The 12150-nt window shown below is 47.6% G+C and overlaps 1 long non-coding RNA gene across 1 annotated transcript; it reads left to right on the top strand.

Annotated features, from left to right (window-relative positions):
- Positions 1-7045: 7045 nt before the first annotated feature.
- LOC137231937 (uncharacterized) lies at positions 7046-11708 on the top strand. The gene is made up of 3 exons (XR_010946818.1): positions 7046-7293; positions 8393-8807; positions 10321-11708. It is a non-coding gene; the product is annotated as an uncharacterized lncRNA (long non-coding RNA).
- Positions 11709-12150: the final 442 nt, after the last annotated feature.

Here is a 12150-nt window from a genome sequence, read left to right as displayed (position 1 = left end):
GCACCCCTAAAGCTGGACGTTTGAGGATTTGGTGTTGATGGAGAATGCAGGTGGGAGGGGGCCTGTCAGACTCTGGTGACAGGAAGGCAAGAGTGAGGAAAGGAGAGGAGCAAATGCCACACAGGGAAGAAAATGGCACCAGTAAGAGGCAGGCCAGGGCCTGGGGTCCCAGCTTAGGGCAGCAGGGAGTGTCCCTCCAAAGTGGGGGAACAGCGGAAGCAGCCCCGTCCCTCCTTGCTGGCAGATGGACCGTGTTCAGGAGTCACCAGAAGGTGCTGCCCCCTCCCTTACACGCCCAGGCAGCCCTGGAGGGACCATGGCTCCCGATTTCCCTCCAGGAGCACGTGGGGGAGCACAGGAGTCTCCCCCAGCCCACTTCCCTGGGACGTATGATGAGGGGGGAAGAGCTACCCTCTATCCCAAACACACACACACACACACACACACACAATACACACACACTGGCATTTGTCCCCTAGAGACTTCACAGCCTCAGCCTCGGAAACTCAGGGATCGCCGCCGTGTGCCAGGCATGGCTCTGGGCACTGGGGGCTCCAGGAATGGGAAAGGCAGCCTAGGTCTCTGTCCCTGTGGTTCTCACATTCTAGGGAGCGAGTGACAGATCAAAAAGTTACAAACGAATCAAGTTCAGGTCATGATGAGATAACCACTGGAGTGGAGAGTGTTGGATGGGTGGGGCAGTTTAGATGGGGTCATCAAAGAAAGTCCCCGTGAGGAGGTGACCTTCCAATAGAGACCTGAGCTACAAGAAGCCGCTTGTGCTCTGGGGCCAAAGGACTCCAAAAATGTACAATATTTTTAATAGAAAGGATTTAAACAGAAAAGAACGTGTATCCATAAACGTTGGGGCAGGGACATGAGAGTTGTTTCTGGAACATCTGTGATTTCTCCAGCACAGCGACAGGAAATTCATATCATCATCTACTTCCCTATTCAGAACCCTTGTGTCAAATAGTATTATTTTCATTTTACAGATAAGAAATATGAAGCCCACAGAGGTTATAGTCTGATTCATTTAAAAAGATCTATTAGGTTTTAGCCTCTGAAAACACTATAATAAATGCCATGTAGGCCGTGCCCTCTTAGGTCCTACAGTCTGAGAACACAGAGGAGGATCAGGGAGGGCTTCCTAGAGGAGGAGTCCATGTCTACGCTGAGTCTGAACGGATGAAGAGGGGGTGACAGGGGAAGTGATGAGGTGAGGAGGGAACCAGGGGGTGGCACCAGTGGCAGGGATGCTGTGGGCAGAAATAAAAGACTGAGGAGGGGATCCTGCCCGGCTCCCTGGTCAGCAACTTGAGAGGGTGGGGTGGTGAATGAGGACCCTGCAGGCAGGTAGAGAGGCAGGAGAGCAAAGGGGGCCACGTGGTGTGGCTGTTAGGCAAGGTAGGTCGGGTGGGGCCGCTTCCAAGTCTCTGGTGACCCGGCCCCTGTGAGTGATGGGGTTACTAATGGCAAAGGGTGGTGCCAGTCGACAGCAAGGACAACTCACACCGGCTCACACACTCCACACACACACGCAGACAGGCAAGCGCCCACCACACACGCACGCGCGCACGCGGAGCTGGTCTGCATTGGTGAGGGGATGGGGGGAGGCACAGAACAGCAGGACCCCAGCATAGCTCAGGCCTCAGGCCCTAAGCACCTCTTTCTGGGGTGCCAGGGCAGAGGCCCCTCCACAGCCCCCCCCAAGGATCTCAGGCCCCTTGCCCTCCCCCTGCTCCCCATAGGCTCTGAGGCCTCTCCTCTTGACACCTTGTCCAAGGTATGCAGACTCAATGCTGGTCACTCACCAGGGATGCGGGCCTGGGCATCGCGGCCAGCAGTGGAATCCAGACTCACAACAGACCCTGCCGGCTGGAGTGAGCAGGCCACACTGGAGCGACGAGCATGCGTAGGGTCCATGTAAGGACTCACAATTAGGCCTCTACACAGCAGTCAGAAGCAGACTGGGGGCGGCCACATGTAAGGTCAGTTCAGATGAGCATTCCTGGGAGGGGACTTGTCCCCCAGGGCCAGCAGCAGCCAGAGAGAGTGGGGTGCCCCTGACCTTAAGCTGACCAGGCCCTCCTGGAGCAGTGGGTCCAGACCTGGGTGTCTCCCTCTCCAGGGGCTGATGACAGAGAGTGACAGGGTGGGGAGGCGTCCAGAAACCCCATCATATGAGAAACGGCCGCTGGCAAATTTCCTGTTCCTCCCTAGTCTTTTTTTTTTTTTTTTGCGGTACGCGGGCCTCTCACTGTTGTAGCCTCTCCCGTTGCGGAGCACAGGCTCCGGACGCGCAGGCTCAGCGGCCATGGCTCACGGGCCCAGCCGCTCCGCGGCATGTGGGATCTTCCCGGACCGGGGCACGAACCCGTGTCCCCTGCATCGGCAGGCGGACTCTCAACCACTGCACCACCAGGGAAGCCCCTCCCTAGTCTTCATATCAGCTAAAGCACCGCTTCCTCAGGAAAGCCTTTTCTGACCTCTCTGTGGATTATGTCCCACTTTTATATGCTCTGCCTACCACCCTGCCCTGGTCCCAGGGTGGCTCTTACCAGAGGCAGCGAGACAGTTATCTGTGGAATTGTTCTGTTCGCAGTGTCTCCCTGACTAGATGGTGAGCGCCCTGAGGTCAGGGCTGGATGTGCTGCTGCTCAATATTGTCTTCCTGGTGCCTGGCGCGGAGAAGTCCATAAATGTCTGCAGAGGGAGGGAAGGAGGAGAGGGCAGGAGGGAGGGAGAGGAGGAGAAAGGGAAGGGGGAAGGAGGGAGGGAAGGGCAGGAGGGAAAGAAGGGGGGGGAAGGAGAGAGGGAGGGAAGGAAGGAAGGGAAGGAGGGAGGGAGGAAAGGCGGAGAGGGGGAGGGAAGAATGGAGGGGGAGCTGAATGAACTTTGAACCCTCCAAGGGCTGCCATATAAAGGAGGACAGAAGGACCAGCAGCAGAAGGTCAACCTAGGAAGTCAGATTTCAAATTACCAACAGTAAGGTTTTAAAAGTCAGATGTTCACATTGTGGACTGGGCTGCCCCAGAAGGCTGAGCAGGGTGAGTTTAAGCAGAACCAAGAGGAATGCTTCTCAGACGTACTATTACTTGAACGAATGGTGGAACCAATGAAGATGAATGAATGGATGAAAAATGGCAACGACAGAGCATTTCACGCACTGAGCAGAGGCTGGAGTCTGATCTTTGTCCCAGAACTGGGTCTGTGGGTCCGGCCCCACCTGGATGAAGAGCCGTGGGCCTGTCCTCAAGGCGCTCGGCCTAGCGAGAGATGCACACAGCACACGCACATACAGGAAAGAACACGTCTTTTTTTTTTTTTAAATATCTGGCGCATTTTCCTTTCGGAATTGCTTCCAGAGCTAGAGTTTAATTAATTTATTTTATTTATTTTTGCTGTGTTGGGTCTTCGTTTCTGTGAGAGGGCTTTCTCTAGTTGTGGCAAGTGGGGGCCACTCTTCATCGCGGTGTGCGGGCCTCTCTTGTTGCGGAGCACAGGCTCCAGACGCGCAGGCTCAGTAGTTGTGGCTCACGGGCCTAGTTGCTCCGCGGCATGTGGGATCCTCCCAGACCAGGGCTCGAACCCGTGTCCCCTGCATTAGCAGGCAGATTCTCAACCACTGCGCCACCAGGGAAGCCCCCACACTTCTGATCCATCCAGCAGTGCCAGACGCGTGGTGCTGAATGACACTCACAGCGGGGCCAGGAAAGAGGCGTCTTGGGAGCAGCTCACCCCTGAATCCCCTCCCACATCTCCCAGCTTTCCCAAGGAGGCCACAGTCCGGAGACCCCTTTGGGCCACTTTCCCAGAGGATGACCCCTCAATAGGAGTCTGTCCTGAGGTCTGTGCCCCTCTGGCAGCTTCCTCCTCACGGTGAGAGGTAGGGCTGGGAAGGAGGAACAAGACACCTGGCCTCACTTGGCAAAGGCCTGGCCTGCAGAGCCTGGGGTGGGCAGGGGGCAGCACCCTGGCTCTGGGTCCCCTATCCTGGCAAGTTCAGAAGCCTGAGACAAGTGCCCAGCCCACGCCTAGATGCACCTCCCCACCCCCGTGAGCTTCCTGAGAGTAGAGATTGTGTCTTATCTGTCTCTATGCCACCCCCCGACAGAGGAGGCGCCCAGCGCAGGGACCGGGGATACAGTAGCATCTAGACAGGAACTGGGCAGAGCCTGAGTCCCCCTGGGACCCCCAAGGCTGGGACCAGGTTGGACTCGTCTCCCGTCCATGCTCAGAGCCTGCCCTGTCACCAGCAGCCCTGTCACGGTCAATGACTGTCAGTGACTCACAGCCAGCTGTGGGCATGGAACGGAGAAAGTGGCCCCCTGCTGAGCTCATGAACTCACAATTAGGCCTCTACACCCCCTCACCACGGACAGCCTCCCAGCCTCCACGCACGCACGTCCCAGGCTGCCCTTTCCCAACCGCAGCGTGCCTCTTACTGCTTATTTTAGCCTGATGAAGCCTCTTGAAATGTCAGAGCTGGAACCAAGCTCAGGATCATGCAGCTCAACCCTCTCACTCAACCAGGGAGAAAATGGAGATTCAGAGAGAGTAAGTGACATGTTTCAGGTCACACAGCTAATTGGTGGTATGGCCAGAAATTGACTGCAGGCTTTGGGGGCCCAAATCCAGCTGTCCTTAACTTTGGGCAGATGGCGTGGGGTGCAATCTGCTTCAGGCAGCCCCTCGCCAGACTTCTGGAGCCTCTGGAGCCAGCATGCCTGAATTTGAACCCAATTTGCCAGTTATCACCTGGGAGACTATAGGCAAGTTACTCAGCCTCTCCATACCTCTGTTTCCCCATCTGTAAAATGGGGCTAACAGTGGTCCCTACTTCCCAGGTTAGTGTGAAGACTGAATGAGTCTTCAAAATATATTTTGAATTGCTGAGCGCAGTGCCAGGCGCAGAACGAGCACTGAAAACGTGTGAGTTAACCTTCCTGGATGGTTGGTGGAGTCACCAAGACTTGGTCCTTCGTGTGGAAAGTTCAAAATTTTGGTTTTATCAGTTTGCCGAAGGGTGAGCAGATCCCAGGAGACTGGTCATATAACCAGGCTTGCAACAAACTGATGGATGGTGGGGACAGAGGTGGCTGTCGGAAGGACCACGTTGGCCACAGTGGCTGCCTCCTGCTCTGGCAGCCACCCCCTGAGATCTAAAGATTGCAGACCTCACAGCAAGGGCAGCTGGAGATTTTCAGGGCTGTTCAAGCTGGGTGAGCCTGAAGGATGCCCTTTTGAACTCAAGAATGGGCCTCTGTTCATCTGCAAAATAGGAGAAATCATAGCGTCTAACTCACACAGCATCAGCGGCCGTGGTACCTTTCCAGCCTTCCTCCCTCGCCATCTTGAGGCCAGTTGTCTCCATTCAGAACAGCATCTCCTGGACCCACTTGGATAAATATTGACGAATTCTTCTCCTTCCACGTTCCTCCTTTATCAGTCACCAAAGCCCTGACACCTCACACCAGATGAAGTATGATCCCACAACACGTACAAGATTGGGGTGGTCTCATTCCAGCCCCAGAGATGATTGTTGAATGGATAACTTAGTGAACCAATGAATGGAGCAGTTCCCAGAACCTCCTGAAAACTCACCCTGGGCTCCCAACATTGGGCAGCTCTCTCCAGAGCCCCAGCCACATGCTAGGTCTGAGGAAAGGCTTCCCTACAGCTGTTTCATCCACCCTTACCATCTCTCATCTCTCACTAACATGGCAACCTTTCTCTGCCTCCATCCCCCACACACACCATGCAGTCTAGACAACCAGGTGTGTTTGCAGCCTCCCCCAGCAGGAGTGCTGCTGTCACAGCTGTAGCCACTGCCCACATGTCGGGTGGTCAGTCTCTAGCACTCTCCTGCTCCCCAAGTCACAGCTGTCCATGCTAAATGCTAAATGTCCCACAACGCACAAGGCCATCTGCACAGTGAAAAATTGCACCCCTTCCTTCATTGGAGAAACACTGATTCTAGTCAAAAATACTTACTGTGTAGTTGTCGTAACTAAGAGCCATGGAGGATAAGGGACTGGCCCAAGATTACACAGCACATTTGTGTTATAGGCAATCCAATGAGGGGAACCCAGGAGTCCTCCTTCTTAAGAATTTCAGTGTCATCTGTTCAAAATCCACCAGCAGTCACCAAATTTGAGGCACTATGGGAGAGTCAAAGACTAATGTGAGACTAATGGGAAGGCTGCACAGAAGTGTCGTTTGAGCTGAGCCTTGGAGGTTGGTTGGTTCATGGACCTGTGACTTCTCAAACTGGGGAGAGCATAATGGGCAACAGTGAGACATGAGGACTGGTGCCCAGGGGTGAAGGTGGCTGAGAAGTGAGCACAGATTTGGGGGAGAAAGCAGTGGAGAATGGGGAGTGGCTGAAAGGTGAATTGAGGCTAGATCACAGAGGACTTTGCATGTCAACTGAGGGTTGGGATTTTCTGCTACATGCAGTACGAAGCCACTGAAAATGTCAGAGTAGAAGGTGGGCAATGATGAGCTCTCTGCTTAATAGGAAGATTACTGAAGCCGCCTGTGGAGAAACAGTAGGAGAGAAATTATGGGCGCTGGAAACCACTGTCTGAACAGTCCTCATGAAAGACACACATGAAGTCATAGACGAGAACAGGGTCAAAGGGATGGGGCAGGGGAATGAAGACCACCTCAGAGCCAAGCAACATTGCAAGGATTGGTGATGTCCTTAACATTAAAACAAGTGATATCTGAGTTTGAGTTCCCCTGGAAGTAAACCCTAAGAAAGGATTTGAGGGAATTCCCTGGTGGTCCAGTGGTTAGGACTCTGAGCTTCCACTGCAGGGGGCACTGGTTTGATCCCTGCTTAGGGAACTAAGATCCCGCATGCCACACGGCACGTCCAGAAAAAAAAAAAAAAGATTTGAATATAGTTTATTTGGAAGATCATCTCAAAGAATAACAGTAGGGGAGTGGGGAACTCAGGCAGGAAAGGGAAGACAGCAACAACAACAACAAAAAATGTGTATTACATCAAGCCAGTTACCCCTGTGGGCTACTGGAGATCAATCTTGCTGGAAATCTCCGGGAACACACACTTCTGAGTTAATCCTTAAAGGGCAAGGGAGTTGGGAGTATCCATCCACTGACTCACACCAGGCATTGTTTGAGGATTGCTCCTGGGAGCATTAACTCTCTGGTACTTCTGGAATGCTCCACATGCAGGAGCAGACTCTGCAGCCAGAAAAAGTCCTCAGGTACAGTCTCGGGTGCTTGCAATTGGAAGCCACCAGGTAGATGTGTAGGAAAATGGTGAGTACCTGTAAGATGGAGCAAGGCACTGATGGTGTCTGCAACACACATTATTTACATACAAGTTGAGTGAATTAGCCAAGATGGCTCCCCATCTAAAAGTGACTCCGTAAGTGAACTAGGTGGGAGTTTTCTGAGAGAGGGCCTTGACAGCTGAAATGCCTAGCTTCTGTGACCCCAGGAAGGCAGAGAAGGAAGCTGAAGTACAATAATTTGTTCTATCAATTTTTGCTTTATATATTTTGATGCCAAGTTATCAAGTGCATACAAATGTAGAGTTATATCTTCCTAGTGAATTAAGCTTTATATCATTAGGAAGTAGCTCTCTTTACACCTAATAATGCTTTAAAATCTAGTCTTATTTTGACATAGCTCCACTAGCTTTTTGTTTGGTTAGTGTTGTGTGTTATATCTTTTCCCATCCTTTATCTTTCTTTGTCTCTATATGTCAGGTACCTCTGTGTAAGCAGTGTATAGTCGAATTTTGGTTCTTATCCAAAATAAGTTTGAAAATCTGAAAGTCTTTGCCTTTTAATGGGAAAATTTTACATATAATAAAATTACTTTTATACTTGGGTTTTAAATCTATTTTTTTATCTTGCTTTCTATATGTTCTTCCTACTCTATGTTCCCTCTTCTCTCCTTTCTTTGTGCCTGAATTATTCTATTCAATTATCTTCCTCAATTATTTTGTGAAGTCATTCACTCTTTTACAGTTTCTTAGTAGTTACCCAGAGATTACAGCATGCATTCTTAACAAAGCCTAATATTAATTAACTCTTTTACTCTCTTCTCTCAAAATGTAGGCTAGGACCTTAGGGCCTTAACTCCCCCCAAACACTATCATATTATTTTTCTATACAGCCAGTATTATTTGATATTTACCCACGTATTTATCATTTTCATTGGTCTCCCTTCCTTTCTGCATCTCTGACCCCCCATTTGGGATTATTTTCTTCTGCCTGAAAAATATTCTATTACTGTGGGCTTGCTGGTGATGAATTCTCATGATTTTTATTAGCCTTAGTATTTATTTCATCTTCACCTGAATATTTTTTTCTGGGTATTGAAAAATAAGTTGGTGGTTATTTTCTTTCAGCTCTCTAAAGAATCCCATTGTCTTCTGGCTTCCATTGTTTTCCATTAAGAAATCAGCTGTGGGCTTCCCTGGTGGTGCAGTGGTTGAGAATCTGCCTGCTAATGCAGGGGACACGGGTTCGAGCCCTGGTCTGGGAAGATCCCACGTGCCGCAGAGCAACTAGGCCCGTGAGCCACAACTACTGAGCCTGTGCGTCTGGAGCCTGTGCTCCGCAACAAGAGAGGCCACCATAGTGAAGAGGCCCGCGCACCGCGATGAAGAGTGGCCCCCGCTTGCCGCAACTAGAGAAAGCCCTCGCACAGAAACGAAGAGCCAACACAGCCAAAAATAAATATAAAAATAAACGAATAATTAAAAGATTACTATTTAAAAAAAAAGAAATCAGCTGTATATCCAGTTTGTTGTCCCTTTGAAGGTAATCTGTTTTTCTCTGTTTTTAAAATCTCCTTATTTTTGATTTTCAGCTTTTAGTTTTATCTAGAGGTAAAAATGTACTTTTTCATTTTACGCTGATAGGCCTAGGTATATATTCCTTCTAATTCTCCTGATTTAGGTTCTTAGAGCTTACTAAACAAATGGATTGGTGTCTTTTATCAGGTTTTGAAAGATCGCAGCCATTATCCCTTCATATCTTGCTTCTACCCCATTCTCTTGAGCCTTCTTACTCTTTCCTTTGGTCTATTCGACTCTCTTCTATGTTTTCCAACCTTTTCCCTTTCCATGCTTCATTCTGGATATTTTTTCTCATCTAGCTTCAATTAACTAATTCTCTATCAGCTTTGTCTAGTATGCTGTTAAACCCATCCTTTGTATTCTTAGTGTCAGGTATTATAACGTTCAGTTCTAGGATTTCCATGTTGAAAAAAATAGTTTCAATTTTCTGCCAAAATTCTTTTTTTCTTCCAGTTTTATTGAGATATAATTGACATACAGCACTGTATACATTTAAGGTGTACAGCATAATGATTTGACTTACATAAATCATGAAATGATTATCTCAATAAGTTTATTGAACATCCATCATCTCATATAAATACAAAATGAAAGAAATAGAAAAAAATATTTTTCTTGTGATGAGAACTCTTAGCATTTACTCTTTTAACAACTTTCATGTATAACATACAGCAGTGTTAATTATATTTATCATGTTGTACATTATATCCCTAATACTTATTTATCTTATAACTAAAAGTCTATACCTTTTGACTGCCTACATCCAAATCCCCCTACCCTGACTCCCTTCCTCTGCTAACCACAAATTTGATATTTTTCTGTGAGTTTGATGGACGTATCCATATAATTGACCTACAACACTATGTTAGTTCCTGTTACACAACACAGTGATTTGGTATTTCTATACATTTCAAAATGATCACCATGATAAGTCTAGTTATGATATATCACCCCTACAAAGATATGACATAGTTATTGACTATGTTGCTCCACATGGGCATTTCATACCCATTATTCATTTCTTTTGCACTGGAAATCCGTACCTTTTAATCCCTCTCACCCATTTATTTCCTTCTCCATCTCCTCACCTCTTGCCTCTTTGTTCTCTGTATCTATAGCTCTGTTTCTGTTTTGTTATATTTGTTCATTTGCTTTGTTTTTTAGATTCCACATATAGTGAAATCATGCAGTACTTTTCTTTGCCTGACTTATTTCACTTAGCATAATACCCTCTAGGTCCATCCATGTTGTCACAAATGGCCAGATATCATTCTTTTTTATGGCTAAGTAATATTCCAACATATATATCTATATATCATCTATCTATCTATCTATATATATATATCATATATTCTTTACCCATTCATCTGTTAATGAGCACTTGGTTTGTTTCCATATCTTGGCTATCGTAAATAATGCTGCAGTGAACATAAGGGTGCATATATCTTTCTAATTAGTGTTTTTGTTTTCTTCAGACAAATACCCAGGAGTGGAATTGCTGGATAATATAGTAGTTCTATTTTTAATTTTTTGAGGAGTCTCCATACTGTTTTCCACCGTGGCCGCAACAACTTACATTCCCACCAACAGTGCAAAAGGGTTCCCTTTTCTCCACATCCTCACCCATCTGCCAAAATGCTAAGCATTATATTTTAAAATTTTAAATCTACATGCATAACTCCAACATCTAGAGAGGATGTTATAAATGTTTTCCTTATATATTTGTTCATGTTGTCTCATCATGTGTCTGGTTTTTTGTTTTTTAGGTTTTGGGGGGAGTCTTGGTTTTTTGGTTTTTGTGAGGTTATGTTTTTATGTGTGCATGCCCTGGACATTGTCTTTGCAAAATCATTTGTAGAAATTATCTAATACCAGGATGATATCTTCTTCCAGAGAGGATTTACAAGAGCCTGAAGGCACTAGCAACATTGGATCACCTTAATCCAATTTCAGGAATTGGGATGAGTCCAAGCTAAGCTGCAGCCTCTGTGAGAACCTGTCCACATCCAGATCATCCTTCCTTCTCAGGTGCAGCCCTTTGGGGTCCCAATGCAAAGCAAGGGGGTGACCAAACACTTCTCTCAATAAGCCTTGTCTTTTATCCCCAGAAGACCCTCAAAAGCCCCGGTCAACCTTGCAGCACCTCAGTTGCTTCCTCCCCTCCCAAACGAAAAGCGTTTCTGAAGCCAGGTGCACCTCCCTAGTCTCCACATCCCAGCCCAATAATTCTCTACTGCCTTATTGATCTTATTAGCACTCAGATGCTTCAGTTTGTTCTTTTCTTATATGTGTGTGTGTGTGTGTGTGTGTGTGTATACACACATACTGTGTTTTCATATATATGGATATATACACATATTTTGATATATTTATATCTTCTCTAATTACCTTCAGCAGGAAGGTTAATCCACATTACCTAGTCTACTGTTTCTGAAAGCACCATGATGTGTAAGAAGTTTCTGAGACATTTGCAACAGTGTTAAAAAGGTGTGTGTGTTTTTTGAAGCTAACAGTTTACGCAACACAGATTAACATGTTATGGTTTGTCACAACAGAGTTTATGTTTCTGAGTTAAAAAAAGATCTGAGATTTATATAATTTATTGACTTTAATACCAAAGAGGGCTTGTTAATCAGGATTATAAACTGTAAAAGGGCAAAGTTAAATGACGAATTTATGTTTTGAACAAAGTTTCATGTTTTGAAAATAAAATTAGATTCCAGGGCTCCCCTGGTGGCGCAGTGGTTGAGAGTCCGCCTGCCGATGCAGGGGACACTGGTTCATGCCTCGGTCCGGGAGGATCCCACATGCCGCGGAGCGGCTGGGCCCGTGAGCCATGGCCGCTGAGCCTGCGCGTCCAGAGCCTGTGTGTCCGGAGCCTGTGCTCCACAACGGGAGAGGCCACAACAGTGAGAGGTCCGCGTACCGCAAAAAATATATATAAAAAATTTTTTTAAAAATTAGATTCCATGTTCATTTTAAAAGCACCATGACCTGGGGAAATTGACAGGACTGGTGGGTGGGTGGAAATTTATAAGAAGGGATGAGGAGTGGAGGGTTGGATCTGGGGTGATAGGGAGTGGAGAGCAATTAGATCTGGGGAGAACACAGTGAGTTCAGCACTGGATGCCTTCCTTTACTGGGTTGGAGGGAGTCTAGCAGGGAAGGCCGGTCAGTGGCCGGAAGTGGAGTTCTAACTGGGTGATCTGATAGAACAGAGACGTGGACTTGGGAGCTGCTTGTGCACAGACTGGACTCAGACCAGGGGAATCAAGTGACCCCGGAGGAGTGTGTACAGAGACAGG

Source organism: Pseudorca crassidens, chromosome 10 (assembly GCF_039906515.1).
Source record: "Pseudorca crassidens isolate mPseCra1 chromosome 10, mPseCra1.hap1, whole genome shotgun sequence".
Classification (NCBI taxonomy): domain Eukaryota; kingdom Metazoa; phylum Chordata; class Mammalia; order Artiodactyla; family Delphinidae; genus Pseudorca; species Pseudorca crassidens.
This window is presented reverse-complemented; position numbering and strand designations above follow the sequence as displayed.